The following is a 19,722-nucleotide window of genomic DNA, read 5'->3' on the forward strand; positions in this document are numbered from 1 at the left end:
TTACTATTTGTATATATTACAAAATAATTACCACAGTAAGTTTAGTTGATATCCAAACCTCGTGTAGTGATATTTTTTCTTGTGATGAGAACTTTTAAGATTTACTTTCCTAGCAAGTTGCAAATACGCAATACAGTATTGTTAAGTCCCATTCTGTACATCGCATCCCCAGAGCATATTTATCTTATAGCTACAGGTTCTTACCCTTTGATCATCTTTACCCATTTCCCCTGCTTCACTCCCTGCCTTTGTCAACCACCAGTCTGTTCTCTGTATCTGTGAATTTGTTGTTGCTGGGATTTTTTTTTTTTTTTAGATTTTACATATAAGTGAGATTATATAGTATTTGTCTTTGTCTGATTTGTTTCACTAGTGTAATACTCACAAGGTCCATTCATGTTGTCATAAATGAAAATTTTCTTTTTTATGGTTGAATAATATTCGAGAGAGAGAGAGAGAGTGTGTGTGTATCTACCACATTTTCTTTATCCATCTACCGATGGACACGTGTTTCTATGTCTTGGCTACTATAAATAATGCTGCAGTGAACATGGAGATCAAAATATCTTTAGGAGATAGGGATTTTTTTCCTTTGGTTATATAATCAGAAGTGGATCATGTGGTATTTCTAGTTTAGAGGAAGCTCTACTGTTTTCTATAGTGGCTGTACCAGTTTGCATCTTCACCAATAGAGCACAGGAGTTCCCTTTTCTCCATATTTTGCCAACAATTGTTATATCTTGTATTTTGAAAATTTTTATGTATTTTATTTATTTATTTGACACAGAGAGAGAGAGAGAGAACAAGCAGGGGAAACAGCAGAGGGAGGGGGAGAACAAGCAGGGAGAGCAGGCTCTTCGCTGAGGAAGGAGCCCAATGTGGGGCTTGTTCCTAGGACCCTGGGATCATGACCTGAGCTGAAGGCAGACACTTAACTGACTGAGCCGCCCAGGCACTCCTATCTTGTGTTTTTGATAATAGTCATTCTAATAGATGTAAGATGTTATCTCATCATGGTTTTGATTTGCACTTCCCTGATTAGTGATGTTGCGTACCTTTCACATACCTTTTGACCATTTATACGTCTTCTTTGGAAAAATGCCCATTCAGTTCCTCTACCCATTTTGTAATCAGGATTTTTGTTGTTTTTGTTGTTGTTATTGAGTTGTAATGAGTTATTTATATATTTGGGGTATTAACCCCTTATCAGATATATGGTTTGCAAATAGTTTCTCCTATTCAGTGGCTTTTCATTTGTTGATTGTTTCTTTTGCAGCTTTTTTAGTTTGATGTAGCCCTACATGTTTATTTTTCCTTTTGTTGCCTTTGTTTTTGGTGTCAAATCCAAAAAAATGATCACCAAGATTGATGTCAAGGAGCTTTTTTTCTTATGTTTTCTCCTACTAGTTTTATGGTTTTAGGCCTTACATTCAAGTCTTTAATCCATCTTGAGTTGATCTTTGTGTTGGTGTAAGATAGTAATCCAGTTTCATTCTTTTGCATGTGGCTGTCAAATCCTGATAGTTTGATATATATATATGTGTGTGTGTGTGTGTGTATATATATATATATATATATATACATATATATATATATTTGACACTAATATATATATATGTTTGACACTAATATATATATATATATATATATGCAAGACATATATATATATATCTTGCTTATACTATAAGTGCAGTTGAGATGAGGTTGAGAAAAGAGCACCCCCATCCCATTTCATGCAGTCATGCAAGATTGCAAAATGGGGGCTCCGCTGTATTAAACACATGGCTACAAGGCCGCCCAGGACATTAACGTCAGCTGGCAAAAAGAGGCAAGAGAGAAAGAAGGATCACCTGAGAAGTTTTATGGGCCAGTCCTAGCAGTGATGCATGTCAAACTCACACACATTCCCTTGGCTTGAATTCAGTCATATTTCACATCTAAATTAAAGAAGTCCTAATAAATGAGTCTAAGTGTGTGCCCAATAGAAAAGGGAAGTGAACAACTAACTAGCCTAGCCATAAAAAGTTGGGAGCCCTTTACTAAATTAAATCATAATAGCCTCTCATCAATCACTAACTTTCCCAGTAAACCATCAATTACATTAATGTGCAATCCCAATATTTCACAGCACTGGCTAGATCTGTAGGAGAGACCTGAATTTAGGTTTTTGAGCATCTCCATGGCTGCTTTGTTTTTTTTAGGGGACAGCCTGACTTAAGAGTTTACTGCTTATCACGGTATCTTCCTATAAAGATGCAGTGATGACTAGCATATTGCCAAGCTTGTTTATTACTTTTCAATTAAATTTATGATAAATCTAGCTAAGAAAACTTGACCTATTTCTATCCCTTGACCCTAAACCTAAGAATATAATTCTGCTTAAGTATTAAAAAGTTAATCATTCCCTTCACCTAATTCAGCAACTTACTAGAATTAATATATTGGATGAAAATATCTTAATTGCTGCCTTCTTGCTATAAGTCAGTGTCCATCATGAAAATGGGATCACTGTTTAAGAAAACAAACACTTGGAAACATCTCTTTCGATGAAAACACCAATAACTAAGCTTCATTAAATACACTTTCTATCTCATTTGTAACACATACATTTTTTATCACATGGGGAAAATATGAGATATAAAAATAATTGATTTGCTGCAATTCTTGATCCTAATAGACTTAATAATTTTTAAGAGATTCTATATATTTTCCACATAAAATACATAATTGTGATTTAGGTTTTTTTACAAATTAAATTTTTAAATATGTCCAGAAAATAAAATGATTAATTAACAAATATTCTAGCATTCAGATTCATGATTTGGGCTTATGATCTGAAAATGGATCAAGAATTAAAGAGGTTTTAAGGAATTTGATCCTGAGATAAGCTTCTATCTCATCTAGGGCTTTGATTTTTTTCCAGTATGTAATAACTGACAAGGGTAGATATGGTTTGACCAAACATCTGCTTGGCTAACCCCAGAGTTAAATGAATTTCCTCTTATAGTCATATTTTTATGGTAGCAGATAATAATGAATCAGCAATAAGAAAGCAAGCTAACCATTGTGTTTAATTCCCTAATCATCAGAAAGCAAATTCATAATTATTTTCATACTTTTCTTCTCTGAAATGAATTTATGGTAAGAGTTATTTTACATCAGCTTGCTGTGGTCTATGTAGGTAGAAATACTTACTTCAAAGTACATTTCGATAAAAGTAAAATATAGAAAAGACAATGCTCAGATCTTTAACCTCTGAAAATCCGCTTTGAAAAATAAAAATACAATAGGCAATTTACAACAACTACAGGAATATCAGTTATCGCACGTCAAATGTATGTGCAAATTTTACATGGTTTATTTCATCCTGGAGGAGCAGAAAATGCTCATTATGGACAGAAATTATTTCATAAGAGAACATTCATCACTTATATAATACAAGCCCTTTCAGAACAGACCAGGCACACTGTTACTGACAACTCAAAGGCAAATTTTGAAAGGACTAAAACTGAAGGTCATTTTTGCCTTTCTCATTTTCTAAGACTTTGCAAAAACACAGAAAAGTTCTAGCCATTATTTTTCCCTATAATGTGTGCGGAAATTGAGTCAGAAAGCTAACCATTTCATCTGTCATATGAATTTCACAATCTTTAAATAATATTAATAAAATTATGGCATCTTTAGATTGGGCTTTTTGCAGTGACCAAGAAGTAGTAGAGGACTTGGCTCATCTTGAATGGACCTAAGAGATAATTAAACAGTTTTTATAACTACCAGAAATAGAGGTCAGCAAACTGTGGTCCATGGGCCAAATCGAGCCATCTACCTATTTTTGTATGTACCACAAACTAACAATTTTTTTTTTACATTTTTATTGTTTAAAAAAATCAGAGTTTTCATGAAGCATAAGTATATGAAATTCGGGTCGCTTGGGTCTCTCAGTCGGTTAAGCATCTGCTTGGGCTCAGGTCATGATCCCAGGGTCCCCGGATTGAGCCCTGGCTCCTGCTCACTCCCTGATCAGCAGGGAATCTGCTTCTCCCACTGTACCCCCACACCCCTGCTGCTCGTGTTCCTTCTCTTGTTCCCTCTCTCTCTCCCACTCTTGAATAAATAAATAAAAATCTTTTAAAAAAAAGAAAAAAATGAAATGCTAATTCCAGTGGCCATAAATAAAACTTTATCAAAATATAGCTACACTCATTCATTTACATATTGCCTGTGACTGCTTTTGGGCAAGAATGGCAGAGTTCAATAGTTGTGTCAGATACTGTTTTGCCCACAAAGTCTAAAATATTTATTATTTGATCCTTTCTAAAAGAAGTTTGCTGATTTCTCATCTAAAGCAAAATGGAAGTAAGAGCATTTCTCACTCAGAAAAATAGGGTTCAGTAGGGTAATGGAAATACCTTCGCCAGGACCAGTGTAATGTGCGTGGCACTATATCCCCCAGGTGAGATGATTAAAAATGCGTTTGCATTTTACATAAACCTTCCTGACTGAGTCACAACATTAACCTGGTAATTAATACCTCACGTCTTCCACATCTGAATGCCCAAGGCAAAGTAAGGTGGGGAGAACACGTGGAAGGAAATAAAATCATGAAGATTTGATCTGAAATGACTTATAGAAAAAAATGCAAACATATTATCTAATAATATAAAAAAGTCAACACATTTCAGGGAACTATCTTTTGTTTTAGTTTACAGAAATATGCTGATTTGGCACAAAGGGTATTTGACTTCTGACAGCAACAATTTGAAACCCTTTCTTAGGGGGATGTGTAGCATAATGCGTGTGAGAAATGTGCATGAATTTTATAACCTAGTGTCTATGGTTAAGCAAATCAAATGAGATAACACAAATATATAGGCATCTGAACAAACTGCAAAGAACATTATTTCTGTGGTTCTATGACATGGCTTAAATATCTCCATCCATCATTGAAACCTATAGACTTCCAGTATTAATTTAGACTTGCTGACAGTTGTGTGGGAGGAATGGTGTCAAAAATACAGCCATAGACTTTGCACCCCTTAGTTAAATGTCACTCACAGTTTCCAACACGAGTCTTTTATTGACTGAGATTTCACCTTGGAGGTGAAGATTGGCAGCTCAGAATGCCTGGTTGTTTTCGATTGGTTATTTGTTTGATGCAGAGTCAAATAAATGCTTAAGTCAATCAAGAGATTTCCAATTGCTTTTGAATTTGCAGGGTGCAAATAAAGCTTTGCCTTTGAAAGGACAGCAGATTTAACTTCATATTATAAGACATGATTCTTTGTCTTTAGAAGCACCATTTTTCAAATTGTTCTTATATAGAAAATAAAGTAAAAAAAAAGAAGAAGAAGAAAAAAAAGTGAATCCTGGCCAGTATTCTGACATTTTTGTCCCCTACTCAGGGATTTAGAACATTAGTTGCCATTAGTTCATAATATGAATTGATGCCTCAGGATGTTTTTAGGGAAGAAAAACCTTAAAACAAGTAGGGTATTATATCTATCTAAAAAAAGCTACAGGCAAAAGGTGTTAAGTTTTGTGACAAACTGGGATGTGGCTTTTAAATAAGTTTCTCCCAATTTTCAATTCTAACACTTCTCTTTTTCTGTTGTATATTCTGGGAATTACAGGTAAATTGTCTCTAAGGAACATTGTTTATCATTTGATTACCCATGGTGACTGCAAACAAATGATCCATACTTACGTTTTAAACATAAACTATCTAAAACACGTACATGTTAAAGTCCAAAACTAAGGTTTTGAAAAAGTTGGCTTATATTTTTTAGCTTGTCACCATCAAACAGTGATATGGAAACAGTGGGGACCTACTGTAAAATATCTTTTGAATAATGCATTCAGAACTGATATGTTCAGAAATATAACGTTATTCTATAATAGTTTATTTTTTTTATTGAGTCATGAACTATATTCATGGGCTTTAAAAAAAAAAAACAACTTGGTAAATGATCCCAGCTGAAGTATGAAAGCCCAGATTTAACTTTTCTCTCTCTTACTTTACCAGGCAGGCAGAGCAATGTTGAGATGGTTGATGGTAACTATAAGAAGGAAGCTACTAGGACTAATAAAAGCATCAACTAACCCATTATTAAGAGCTTACTTCACGCTCAATCCTGTTCTACATAAATGCTATTAACATCCCTAACATGAGTACTATGAATAACCTCATTTTATAGAGGAGGAAATAGATATTTAGAAAAGCTAAGGAGTGTTGTCAAAATTACACACTCGTAAATGGCGTGGAAATGAAGAATGATGTGATCTGGCTACTCCAACATCTTACATAAAACAGTTATTAATACACACTCTTCATAGATTTTAATACTCAAATATTTTGGATTTATCCTAAAAGCATTCAGCACACTAAAATTAGATTTCTAGTAGTATACATTTATTGACAGAAGATCTATCAGAAAAACAAGTCTCTGATTTGTTATGCGTATTTGTCATTAACATTTTGAATTTCCACAATGGGACTGGATTAGGATGTTGGAATCAGAGATGACAGAGTCCCAACTCCACTGCTTACTGGCTTTGGGATGTTAATCTCTCTGAACTGGTTTCTCCTCTATCAATTGAGCCTAACGAGAACATGCACATCACATTCTTATGAGAATTAAAGAAGAAATGTAATTAAAATGATCTTTATAAAATGTAAAATGCATACAGATACAAGTTACAGATACAAAAATATCACACACATAATGCTATATAATAGGAAACATTGTACTGTCAACATTATACTATCAACTATCAATTATTCATGTACTTATCAGTTTTTATTTTATTTTGCTATCCCTTAGTATTTCTTATTACAGAATCAGGTCCTAGAAACTGAAAAGAAAAAAAAGATCGAAGACCAGTTAATTAGCATTACTTGGCTACATTCTGTGTTGTTCAAGTTTTATCACAAACTCTTTCCATTGTTGTTGGGAATTCCAGAGGCCATTTCTGTGGGTGATAGTTTCAGCTGGAGTTGTAAACACACAAGACGATTTATTTAAATACATATTCTGTGAGGAACAACTGGAACATTTGAAAGTATTGGTTATTTACCCAGTGAGAAAGGAAAATACTATTTAGTCCATAAATGGAAACCGGGTGTTTTTTGTTTTTTAGCCAGATGCTATGACTGATAGAAGATTTGGGTGGTATCCTTGCTAGTGGCTGGTGCTACTCCTTGCAAATAATTTCCAATCTTGCCTTTCTCCACAATTATGAAGACTGTTATAAGCTACAGGTTGGCGATCCATGACATGTTTACTAAAGGCAAAATAAGTTTGAGTGATTCTTCACTGCTAGTTCAGGTAAAGCATAAACATATATAGAAACAATAATTAGCATCATCCATCCACAGCTAAAATATCTGTTTTTGCACAAAAGTTCTAAATCACTTAGGAAATAGATTATGGAAGATGAAGATTAACAGGAGGATAAAAGAATGATTCATTTTCCCATACACTTGGTCATCTGGATGCATCCGCTTTCCTTATATCTCCATTTAGTCTTCTAAATGTGGACCTGTGTGTTCTCTTATAAACAATATATCTTGCTGGTAAGTTTTTAAAATCAACCTTGAAGAAACCGAAGAGGTGAGAAAGGGCACAAATTTATAAAGATTTTATTTTTTTAAAGTAATCTCTACACCCAATGCGGGGCTCGGACTTACAACCCAGAGATCAAGAGTTGCATGCTCTACCAACTGAACCAGTCAGGCCCCTCAAGAGAGGGTACAGATTTAAAGAAATTTTAAAAAATGTGTCCTTGGAAAGAGTAAAGGCTGCTGGACACTGGTCTATGAGGAAGAGACTGATGGTAGCTGCTGATTGGGGTGAGAAATGATAGTATAGTTTGGGGAAGAACCATTAAGTTCTGCTCTCACCTGTCTTTCATATTACCTTGGATACTCATTTCTTGGCCTCAAGAACTCAGTATGTCGTTTATCTTAAGAGAAACTGTAAATGCAAGAAGATAAGTATCTACCTAATTTTGATTATTAGATAGGAGCAAAAGATGAACATATAATGTTACAGCCAAATTGTCATTTAAACATGAGGGCATGAACTCCTAGAAAGAGCAGTATGATGGTTTCCAAGGGCTGGGAGTAGGGGAAATGGGCAGAGTTTAGTCAAATTGTACAAACTCCCAGCTATAAGGTAAATAAGTTCTGGATATCTAGTGTACAGGTTGGTAACTATAATTAATGATACTGTATTATTTACTTGAAAATTGTTAAGAGAGTAGATCTTAAATGTTATTACACACACACACACACACACACACACAAAGTAATTATGTGAGAGGATGGAGGTGTTAATTAACCTTACTGTGTCAATCATTTTCCAATATGTATATGTATCAAATCATCATACTGTATACCTTAAGCTTACATATGTTATATGTCAACAATATCAACAAAGCTACAGAAAAATAAAATGTGAAATAAATATGAGAGAAATAACCTGACTGGTACATCTTGGGTCACATGCCCACACATGAGAGGCAAGGTGGTAGTCTACTGCAAAATGAAAAGTATAACAAGACTATATAATCTTCCAGACCATGTATAAACCCCAAATATAGCATTACATGGATAGCAGCCAGAATTCAAGAGAAAAAACTCAATAATTAGGTCCAGAAATTTAGATCCTTTCCCTCTAAGGAAGTAATTTTAAGCAGAAAAATAGAGTAAAAAAATCTGAATAACATAAGGTATTAACCTGATAAAAATTACACATCTGTGAAGATATTTTAAAGCAATGCAAATAAAATATATTCTGAATGAATGGAAATTTATTCCATGTTCTTGGGTGAAATAGCACATTATAAATTTTTCAGTTCCTCCCAGATTAATAGTATTATACATTTAGTAAAATCGTGGAAATAAACAAACCTACCAGATGAGAGCAGACAAAGACTATTTTTTCAGAGCTTGCTCTACCAAGGAGTCAGCTACCATCGCTGACTACATTTTGGCAGAAACTCAAAGCAGGCAGAAGAGTGGGAAAGCTTTACAGTGGAAAAAAGGGAAGGTGTTTTAGATTAGAGGCTGGTGGTGTGGGAAAACTGTAGACGGGCTAAATAGAAGTATGGTATCCTTTGTGATTGGTTAGGGGTGCATATTCGGCTTTCTCTGGTTGGTCCCAAGGCAGAAGTGGGGACAGAAATTAGAACCATTATCTGTTATTAATCAAGTCCTGGCTGTTTGGGGCCAGTTGTTACAAGATTGATGTTTGGTTTCTTTGATTGTGTACTAGTGATACTGGTCTGACTGCCCACAAGTCTTACCTGTACATAATAGGTTAACTTCTTGGGCTAATTGCTATAGATAATGGGTTGGTTTCCTGGGCTTCTTACTGCAGATTGTGGGTCAGAATACTATTCTTATGTAAGATCTGGATATTGTATATTCAGTCTTTCACTGACTGGTGAGTTTTAGGAATGATCTTAACAAATTTATTTAAAAATGTGTATTGAAGGAAAAAATTGTATTGAAGAACTAAGGACCACAGAAAGATAATTAAGCCTCAAAAATGAATAAAGAGGAATGATTTATGGTAAGAAACAAACTCAGAGTCATATTAATAAAAATAATATGCACATCTAATGAATCATTGTACACTACATCAAAAACTAACGTTGTACTATATGTTAGCTAATGGAACTTAATAAAAAATGCTTTTGCTATCAAAATAATATGTTAATGACAAAAGTATGACTTAAAATTACATATGGAATAGAATAGTTATTTCAAAAAGATTTCCATATATATGTGGGAAATACTCCATGATTAAAATGGCATCATAAAAATTGGTAAAGGACAAACTATTTAACAGATAGCATCAGGAAAATACCTTCACTAAGGAGAAGATAAAACTGAACCCTCACTATGAGCAATGAAGTGTCAAAGATAGAACTATAAAGAATAGATAGCCACAAGAGAAAAGATCCTTTTAAGTAAAACTATGAGTAGAAATTATAAATTTAACACCAAAATTAAATCTTCTTAGTGAAGCAAAAAGAACAACTTAAGTGTAAGATTAAGAGAAGATACTTGCATTTCTAATTTAAAAAAAAAGAACAGTAATGGGCAAAATCTAAAATTATCAAAAAAGGTTATCGAAAAAGGAAATGACAAGATTGTAATTAGAAAAATGAGCAAGGAATATGCAGAGGCTATTTATAGATGAGAAAAGCCCAAAGACAAGGAAGCATGTCAATAAATGCTCAGTTTCATCAGACAAAAACAAAATTAAAACATGATATTCCAAGGGGATCCCTCCTACGTTTTTGGTGGGAATGCAAGTTGGTATAGCCACTCTGGAAAACAGTGTGGAGGTCCCTTAAAAAGTTAAAAATTGAGCTACCCTATGATCCAGCAATCGCACTACTGGGTATTTACCCCAAAGATACAGACGTAGTGAAGAGAAGGGCCATATGCACCCCAATGTTCATAGCAGCATTGTCCACAATAGCTAAATTGTGGAGGGAGCCGAGATGCCCTTCAACAGATGACTGGATTAAGAAACTGTGGTCCATATATACAATGGAATATTACTCAGCTATCAGAAAGAACGGATTCTCAACATTTGCTGCAACATGGACGGCACTGGAGGAGATAATGCTGAGTGAAATAAGTCAAGCAGAGAAAGACAATTATCATATGGTGTCTCTCATCTATGGAACATAAGAACTAGGATGATCGGTAGGGGAAGAAAGGGATAAAGAAAGGGGGGTAATCAGAAGGGGGAGTGAAACATGAGAGACTATGGACTCTGAGAAACAAACTGAGGGCCTCAGAGGGGAGGGGGGTGGGGGAATGGGATAGACTGGTGATGGGTAGTAAGGAGGGCACGTGTTGCATGACGCACTGGGTGTTATACGCAACTAATGAATCATCGAACTTTACATCAGAAACCAGGGAAGTACTGTATGGTGACTAACATAATGTAATAAAAAATCATAAAAAAAAACACATGATATTCCTCTCACCTAGCAACTCGGCAAAGATTAAAAGGTGTATCTGCCACATGTTGGTGGGAGTGTAGGCGCCTCAGGTGCTACTGATGTGAGTGTAGACTGGGGCAGCCATTCTGGGGTTTGTTTTTTTTTAAGATTTTATTTATGTGAACAGAGAGACAGCCAGCGAGAGAGGGAACACAGCAGGGGAGTGGGAGAGGAAGAAACAGGCTCCCAGTGGAGGAGCCTGATGTGGGACTCGATCCTGGCACGCCAGGATCATCCCCTGAGCCGAAGGCAGCCGCCTAACGACTGCGCTACCCAGGTGCCCCTGGGGCAGCCATTCTGAAGAGCAATCTGGCAGTGCTTAGTCAAAATCCATACGTAGGTAGGTACATAGGTAGGTAGGTAGATACCCTCCGATGCACCAATCTCCTACCTGGGAATACACTCCAAGGAAATATTTGCATAACGACATAGTCATATGAGGATGTTGTTTACATAGCCAGGAGATGGAGATGATTTAGTTAGCCATTACTCAGGGAACAACAAAGCACAGTAGATATTCTCTCTGGAATACTACATAGCAGTAGAAGGAACATAATAAATGTGTATACAACAATGTGGAAAAAGCATAGTGCTGAGTTAAATAAAAATAGAATGAGTTTATGGAAAACACAAAACTATAAAATGCATTTTATAAGAACATAGATAAGTCAAGCACACTAACGACATAAGAATAGTTGGGGGTGCCTGGGTGGCACAGCGGTTAAGCGTCTGCCTTCGGCTCAGGGCGTGATCCCCGCGTTATGGGATCGAGTCCCACCTCAGGCTCTTCTGCTATGAGCCTGCTTCTTCCTCTCCCACTCCCCCTGCTTGTGTGCCCTCTCTCGCTGGCTGTCTCTATCTCTGTCAAATAAATAAAATCTTAAAAAAAAAAGAATAGTTGGATATGGGAGAGGATAAGAGTAGGTTTGAGTTAAAAAATAAAGAGTAAATTAATAAATGGAATAAGAGGGACCTAATGCAAGCCAATGATGAGAGTGTTTTGTTAACTAAGAATCTGTAGGAACTCAGATTTATACACTGGAGGACCATAAGTAAGTGCATATAAACTAAAAGGATTTATCCTGCCTTGTCCTAGCAAGTAGCAAATTACCCATTGAGTCCAAGCAGAGAGGGGTGTGGTCAGAGTATGTGTGCTAATAATGTCATCACCTGGAGCTCTGAAGACTACCTAAGAAGCACAATACCAGAGCCTATACAAGAGAAAGGTGAAGGGGCACCTGTGTGGCTCAGTCGGGTAAGCATCTGCCTTCATCTCAGGTCATAGTCTCAGGGTCCTGGGGTTGAGCCCTGTGTCAGGGGCCTTGCTCAGTGGGTAGTCTTCTCCCTCTCCCACTGCCCCTTCCGGCTGCTCATGCTTTCTCTCTCCCTCCCTTTCTCTCAAATAAATCTTTAAAAAGAGAGAGAAAGAGAGAGGTAGGGCCTTATTAACATACATAATGCTGTAAGAATGTGAGGGGAAGGCACATCTTTCTTCTGAAAGCAAAATAACCAGTATAAAGTAGCCACAGATAATCTTACCTGATTAACCTTCATCCATCATCCAAACTGATAACCTGTGGATGGATGAACAAGGGGGCTCCAGGCTATTCAAATGTTCCAGCTTGTGAATCATCTTGGTTAATCTGGTGACACTCAGCAATATTATCAATCATAGTCCTTAGATTTAGATCTTTGTAGAAAGTGACAGATTTTATAAAGAGCATTTTTAAACTTTTCTAGAAATTTAGGAAAAATAGCATTCACTTCTAAGCATTTTAGAAATGAAATGTAGATTTCGCATAATTGCACCTGCTTCATTTCAGCATTGTCTGTCAACAAATACATGCATCACTTAGTCTTTAATTCCATCAACATCTATTAATTCTTTGGGCCTGACACTCTGCTGGGTGCTAAGAATAGGACTCTGAAAAGTGTGTGGTTGCTTTCCTTGAGGAACTCACAGATGTAAATATTTTATGCACAAAGATCACAGACAAAATTGTAAATAGAAAAAAAAATCAGGGAAATCTCTCTAGCAGTTGAGTTGAAGGGACTAGGCAGGTAGAACAGCATGTGCAGAAACAAAAGTTTGAAAGAGTTTGGCCTTTTTATAGAATGTTGAGAATATTTTCCAGCAAGAGGGACCTGTACTTAAGAGGGAGTCTGAAAGGGGTATGTTTAATGCAATTGAGATGGTTATATATGGTTTTCATTTGATGGATGCCATCATCATGGATCTAAACCTCACCAGAAGAAAATGGAAGAAATATCTTAGGTTTTAACCAGAGAGTGACATGATCTGCTTTACATTTTGAGCAGTAACTCTGGCAATGAACCCTTTCTAGGCTGAGAATTAGGGTATAATATAAATATGGGCAGAAGGCCAAATAATAAGTGCATTTCATCTCTACAGAAAAAGAGTATGCTCTTATTATTCTGCTCACCCCTCAAACTCAACTAACACATTCCTTTAAAAGTGTGTATTTTGAAATCAACTCGTATCTCATGGACATATCCCAAATCCTAAATATTAACCAAACCACTCTAGCTCCGTAGAGGGTTTTTTCTGTGCTCCTCTATTATATCTATTACAGGGCTTGTTTCTGCTACTACTCATTTATTTGATATTTTTGTATTGGTTTTGAAAAAGTTTACTCAATAATTAGGTTCCTGTGTTTGTTGTACAAAACCATTTTACCCTGAGTATGGCAAGGAAAAAGTCATTTGCTGTCTGGCAAATGGTTTTATTCTTTTTTTTAAAAAAAATGTCTGCACTTTGGCATAAAAAACAAACAGACCCAGAAAGAGGGAGAGGGTCCTCAAAGAGAATGATGGCTTATCTTGGACCTGTGAAATCTGACAAAGTGTATTGAAGTAGAAAAATGGAGATATGTTAGTTGCTGTGCAGGTTAGTGTTATAGTACACTTAAAAGTCCTGTAAAGGTTTTCTTTGTTATATAGAAGTTCAGCAAGACTTCAGTTTTTTCTAAAGAATGAATAATATTTTTGCTTCTGTGTCTACAAACTCACCCAACTCTAGCTAGCTTATTATTTAGATGTAGAGCTTGATTTTTATTTTTTTATTTTATTTTATTTTTTTTTTTGCCACCAGTCTGCCAAGTTTTGTTTTTTAGAATAGTTTGGGATGAGAAAAAAAATCACCAATAAAAACAAATAAATATATACATTATAGACCCTGTTCCAGGAACCTCTAGTGCTATTTGGCTGTTTAATATGTCAGTATTATTAGATGATAATGATACAATAGGTTATGTTACAAAATACTAATTGTTTATGCTACTTTTTTTAATCAAGTAAATTTATCTTAGAAATGTTAGAAAATTAGGGTGCATGGAGGCTCAGTTGGTTAAGCATCTGACTCTTGATTTCAGCTCAGGTCATGATTGCTGGGTGGTGAGGAAGAGCCTGGCATCGGACTCTGCGCTCTGTGGAGAGCCTGTTTCTCTCTCTCCTGCCTCACCCCCGCCACTCCCCCAACCCCCTTCTCATTCTCTCCCTCTCCCTCTCTCTCAAATAAATAAAAAATTCTTTAAAAAAGAAAGAAATGTTGAGAGATTCATAATATAAAAACATCAATTTATTCCTTCCTCTTTGGCAACACGTTTTGTATAAATCATGCCTATCTTGGTTTTATGTATCCATGTATCTTGCAAAGAAGAATTTTATTTCACTTATCAAGATCCTTGTCATTTTCTCATATTGTAAAAAAAAATCTTAAAAGCATATATTTATGGATAAAATTATTCTATAATAATGGAATAATTATTCCATTTTTTTCTTATTTTATATGCTTTCCTGATTTTATATGCTTTCCTGACATTTGAAAAACTTTATAGCCTAGAGGTTGTGAACCTAGGCTCCAGAGCCGGATATCTGAGCTTTCATCACCACTTCACCACTGTTGACATGTGAACTTGAACAAATTTCTTAACCTCTCTCACTGCCTCAGTTTCCACATATGAAAACTAGGGATAAAAACAGTACCTACTCCATAGGATTGTTCTTATAATTACATGGTTTTATATATATAGTGTAATTTAAACAATGTTGGGATGTGATACATACTATATAAATGCTACATATCATTATTATTTTTTAAATCCCATGTTAATAGCCATTTGGATTATTTCCAACATTATGGACTTTTGAATAACAATATGCTTAACAAATTTGAATGTAAATCTCTCAAAGAATATTATAGCCAAATGATATGTCTTTCTGATATATACTGAAAAATCTCCTCCAGAAAAGTTACAAAATTTACACTGCCCTCTGTCAGCTTGAAAGAGACTGCTTGCTAAGCATTAAGATGCCTCATAATTACGTGGACTACATGTTATTGGTAGAAAAATTAGTTGTTTTACTCACAATTTATATTTTCATTTAAAAAATTGCCTAGTTGTATCTTTCCTTTTTGAATTTTTCTTTTAGACATTGTTTTAATAGTTTTCATAATCTATAGATGATATTTATTTATTACAAACACCATCCAGGGTTTATTTGTTTATGTTTGAATGTCATGAGTGGAAATTATCTGCCTCATTTATATTTTTAGCTTGTACACACTTTTTAATATTGTTTTCCTGATTTTATATGCTTTCCTGACATATCTTTGATCATCATATTATTTTAGTTTCTTCATGTCTTTTATTTTAGATCATGTCTTGAAAGTACCATACATTTGGACTTTTGTTTCAGGTTTGATCTGTCTTCTAATAGTGCAATTTAACTCATTCACATTTATTGCTTTAGTTAACATATTCTTGAATTTGTTATCTTTTTTGTCTCGATGTTATGTGCTTTACTGTTTATTCTTAACTTTGCTAAATATAACTAATGCCTGCCTTTCCCCAGCCTCCTTCATCTCTCTGTAAGAAATTGCACCCATTAGTATAATGACTATTATTAGTTACATCTATTTTTATCTAATTTCGAAGTCCATACTGAAACCCTATCAGGTCTTCTGGTTCAAAATAGGTTTTGGTTAATGCCTTTAATGGAATTTCTTTAGTTTACCACTAAAATATGTATAAAAGCTGGAAACAATCCTTGCCAGACAAAAGGATTCCAGAATATTTGAGGAATGTCCACTACCTGTAGGTATGATCCTCTTGCCAAAGGTGTAACTCAGGAACCAGATTGCTAGAGGAGGGATGCGGGAGAGTTTTGTATTTCTTTCCATGTCTGACTGACCCAAAAGTTCAGACCTTGAGCCACTGGGAAAATTAGATACACCTGCTCATAGAAAATGGAGGAGAATATGACAGACATAAGCAGAGAGAGTGTGGCTCCTGTAGAAGAGAAAGAACAGATGATAAAGAAATTATCATTTATAATAAAAAAAAAAAACAACCTAGCCAACAGAACAGAGATACTATAGGGACTCACACTAGCAACAGTAGGCTGTCACAATCCAGGCCCAAAGAGTTTGATTCCCAGAAATAGAAGGAGTGTTGGAGAGACCACAGGCACGTACAACTTTATGATGTTCTTGACAAAATTTTGCTGTAGGAGTGTAATAGTAGTCAACACCGACAATTACTGGACTTGAAGCTTCATTCTCAAGTACAAAGATGCTTTGAAAAAAAGCACATTCCCAATTTTTCAAGAAGGGAACAGCAAATATTTTGATTGTAATACATTTTAAGCAAATTGGCCTCTCAGCTAGAAATGTGTTTACTTGAGAAAAATATGTATTCTCGCTTCAAAGAGATGGAGTCATAGAACAATTTAAAAGTGAGTAAGTTAGTAAGGACTAGAGCTCTGAATTTGAGGCTGTGTATAAATTGTCATAGGTACAAAAAAATCTATTCAGAGTGCTTTATTAACTTGGCATTTCCAATTGATATAATACAGACAATATCAGTGTGTACCACTAAGACCAATCAGAGATGTGTAAGATCATCAAATGTTGTGCAATTGATCTTTTCGGGGGGAAACTGGAGAGGGAAACACCTCTCCTGAAACCTATGAATTTTCATGACTTCATGCAGCAAGTACGTATCTCATGTGGTTAATCCCTAGGGTTTTTCATTAGTGATAGTCATCTTCAAGTCTTCCCATATTGGTTTGCTAAATATGAATCTTGTAAGGAAAAATGGATGATGGTAATTGTGATGAAGATGGTTATAAAGCCCATCATTTAATGAGATGTGTATGTACCTAGTTTTGTGATAAGTTATATATACTGCAAAATAAACCTCACAACAATCCTATTAATATTTCCATTTCACGGAAGGTGAAGAAAATGCTTGTGAGAGAATATAAGTAATTCCCAGTGACATAGTTATAAAGAAATATAATTGGGAGTAAACACAACCACTTGACTCCAAACACTAGGATCTCTACCCCTTAGCTATAATGACCCTTGGTACTATGCATATCATGTAGTTGGTGCCACCTGTTTGTTCTCTGTAAGGTTTGGTTATATTCCCAGAGAGGAGAGTGCTTGTCGGCAGAAGTGTGCCACCTCCAGTTCTCTAGGAAGACATTTTAACTAAATTACATCTCCAGTCTATTACTGCTATGAGCTAGGCCTTTCACAAAAAATGTAGAGTTCCTTACATTGTGTTCTCCTACAAAGTATAATTGTATTTCACTTCTGTTTCACTGAATCATAGCCTATTTTTTTAAAGCACTTAAGGAACACTGGAATGTTTCTAGTGCTAGGATTCAGCACATTTACATATATATAATTGAGTGTGAACCTGATTTGCCAATGTTTTCCCTCCCCCATCTTCTTTCTGGTCTTTACAATGATATCAATGATACTGCCCTGTATATTTTCTTCTTAATGAAACGTGATGGTTGGACCATGATCATTGACCTACATGAGTTAAAAATAAACTATTTAGGTGCACCTGGATGGCTTGGTTTTGGCTCCGGTCATGGTCTCATGGGTCGTGAGATCAAGCTGTAAGTCTGGCTCCATGCTCGGTGGGGAGTCTGCTAGAGAGTCTCTTCCTCTGCCCCTTCCCCCACTTGCAAGCACTTGCATCTCTCTCTCTCTCTCAAATAAATAAATCTTTAAAAAAAGAAAACTAGGGGTTTCTGGGTGGCTCAGTCATTAAGCATCTGCCTTCAGCTCAGGTCATGATCCTGGGGTCCTGGGATCGAGCCCCGTATCAGGCTCCCTGCTTGAGCCTTCTTCTCCCTCTCCCTCTGCCTGCAGCTCCCCCTACTTGTGCTCTCTCTGTCAAATAAATAAATAAAATCTTGAAAGAAAGAAAGAAATAGAAAAAGAAAAAGAAAAAACTAGAGTGAATTATTTTTATTTTAGTAGGAAAGCCTGAAAAATTGTTCTGTAATTCAAGAAAATATACCTACAAGTGAGTATTTGGGGCCCCAAAGAGGAATGACAAAAAGGGCATTTTGAAGCGAAAGAATAATCTCTATTTATATATTTGTCTTTAATTCTACCTCCTTTTAAGATTTATAACTTCATAAGCTTTCTACCTATTTAAAGATTAGTAGAGATAAGCCAAGAATAAATCTTTGCACAAACTTCCTTATGTCCAATTTTGGCCATTAGAAACAATATCATGATCCCCTCTGGTTTTTCTGAAAACATCTCTGGTAAAGTCTTACAGTATATTGCCTCTCTTACAGTAATCATGCTAAGGCCCAGGACTTTAATTGTGTTGTGGTATCTTAAATTGATTGGTATCTTTGGGTTGAGCAAGGCTAACCAAACTCGTAAGAGATTACAATGTAAACTAGAATTCCATTATATTAATAGATCTGTCAAAAGCACTGTAATAGTTTACTGGCTGACCCATATGTTTTCTTTCCTCTGAGAAAACTACTTAATTAACTCGCACGTAATAAAATGATTGTTTATTGAGCATCACTTTAGATAAGAGAGGGTTAGTTAAATAATCTTGATGACTAAAATCCTGAAAAGCTGATGCATCTATCTCTACCATTAAGTACCATATTCCTTTCCTAGGAAGGTTGTGAAAATATTGCCATAAACCGGGTGGCTTGAAATAATAGTATAATGTATTCTCTAACAGCTCTGGAGGACAGAACTCTGAAATCAAGGTGTTGACAGGGCCATGCTCCCTCTGGAGGCTCCCTTTCTTGTCTCTTCCAGCTTCTGAAGGCTAAGGGCCCTGAGTGGTTTCCTTGGCTTGTGGCCACATCATTCCCATCTCTGCTTCTATAGTCACATCACTTTCTCCCATGTTTCTGACTTCTCTTCTATGTCTTATAAGGACACTTATTATTGGATTTAGGTCCTATCTGAGTAATTCAGGATAATCTCATCTCAAGATTCTTAATTACATCTGCAAAGACCTTTTATTCCAAAGTCACATTCACAGTTTTCAAGGGTCATAAACGTTTTTAAAAAAATACAGAATACTTCATGAATTTGTGTATCATTCTTGCCACAGAGGCATGCAAATCTCTATATCATTCCAGTTTTTAATATATGTGCTGCCAAAATGAGCACCATAACCATATTCTTTGAGGTCACCATTCAGCCCACTGTGGGTATCATTTACTTGAGAACTAGAATATCAAGGGGCCATTCATCAAGGTGCTCTCTGCCTCCACAGTCAACAGTATTGAGGGTACATAGACCATGGGCACTTTACTTTTCTTTGACTTCTTCCTTTCTTGCTTTTAAGTAGAACCTCCCATTTTATTAACTCACTTGATATATTTTAGAAA

General features: G+C 35.6%; 1 non-coding gene across 1 annotated transcript; it reads right to left on the reverse strand.

Annotated features, from left to right (window-relative positions):
• Positions 1-19,396: 19,396 nt before the first annotated feature.
• On the reverse strand, positions 19,397-19,501 carry LOC117796137. Its single transcript, XR_004620522.1, has one exon. It is a non-coding gene; the product is annotated as a U6 spliceosomal RNA (small nuclear RNA).
• Positions 19,502-19,722: the final 221 nt, after the last annotated feature.

This window comes from Ailuropoda melanoleuca, chromosome 14 (genome assembly GCF_002007445.2).
Source record: "Ailuropoda melanoleuca isolate Jingjing chromosome 14, ASM200744v2, whole genome shotgun sequence".
In the NCBI taxonomy this organism is placed as follows: domain Eukaryota; kingdom Metazoa; phylum Chordata; class Mammalia; order Carnivora; family Ursidae; genus Ailuropoda; species Ailuropoda melanoleuca.